Below are 1,442 nucleotides of genomic sequence, written 5' to 3'. Positions count from 1 at the left end.
GGGGGGGGGTGGGGATAGCTGATGGACCTGGCATAACTCCCTTAAGCAACCTCCTTGTCCAAAAAAGGGGCAAGTGGATGAAGGAACCATCACATCAGTCTCCATCCTTAGCCATATCCATTGAACAAAGTAAAAGACATTAATTCACAAATAATGGCAAGGCATTATACAGCAGCAATAAGTCTCCTTACTATTGGACGAATGAAGATCCTCACATTAACACCTCACGGAGGCATTACAGATACCACATTGAAGACACCATTAAAACACCTCCAATAGCTAGGAGAAGGAAGCAGGTGTATATATACAAGCACCTTAGGACCTAAAGGGGTACTTAATTCTAATCTAGAAACTTTGATACTTTGGTATTCAACTCTCTCTTTTCTCTCTCAATTATCTGACTTTACCATCGAAGGCTCTGTGGCAAGCACCACATCGGTGTTTCTTCCTTTTTCCTTTATTCATTCGTTCTTGCAAGGCTTTGGACGATCTTGGTCAGCTCTATTGCTGGACGATCATTTCGATTGACGATTTTAGCATCATCACTATCCATGGTAGGGAATAAATCAGGATAAGCTGTAGAATAGTTGGTAACAATAGCAATAGTAAGAACCTTGATATTGTCCACAACATAAAATAGATAAAAATGAGACTACAAAGTGACTAAGAAAGATTGTGAGAGAAGTACCTAGATCAACCAAGTAGGGATATAGATTAAGAGAGGCCATAAAAGCCTAACTTTGATACAATACTAAAGAAGATAAAATATATGAGAAAATATGAAGAAGATAACAAACTGATGTTATTCAATCCAATACTGAGGTAAAACATCACCATATTCAAGCTTTTGTGCTTACATTGACTACTATAGTATCTTGGAGTTGATTGTCTCCACTGCAACCTCGATCTACTGTGACAATTGAAATGTCTTTCAAATTACCTACAATGACACCTTCCACGAGCTTAAGAATTCATGTTGAGATTAAGGGTGTATTTGGATATCGCTTATTTTGCTGAAATTGAAAAATTATTGCTGAAAGTACTGTAGATAAATGTAAAAGTTAGTTGAAATAGTACAGTGAGGTCTGCGAATAATGCCAAAAAATGTAGTGAGACTCATGAATAATAACAAAAATAAGTTGAATAGTGAAATAATTTTAATTTTTAATCTTAACCCAAATGCACATTAAGTGTCACTCATTCGTCACCATTTGCTACATGGTTTTTTTGTAATAACTTCTAAACTTAATTAATATCACTCTATCCAACATGAATTCCAGGGAGATTATTAGAATATAAGCCCAATTGGCTCAAGCTCATTTATTATTGTACTACTAATAACTTCTTCTTCTTCTTTTTTTTTTTTTTTTTTTTTAAACGTCATCATGTACGCAATTTCAAACCCATCTGAAATGTCTTCCAAAAAAAAAAAAAAAAAAAAA

Source organism: Quercus suber, unplaced genomic scaffold (assembly GCF_002906115.3).
Source record: "Quercus suber isolate HL8 unplaced genomic scaffold, Cork oak 2.0 scaffold_1372, whole genome shotgun sequence".
Taxonomy (NCBI): Eukaryota; Viridiplantae; Streptophyta; class Magnoliopsida; order Fagales; family Fagaceae; genus Quercus; species Quercus suber.
Note: the sequence above shows the minus strand (reverse complement) of the source record.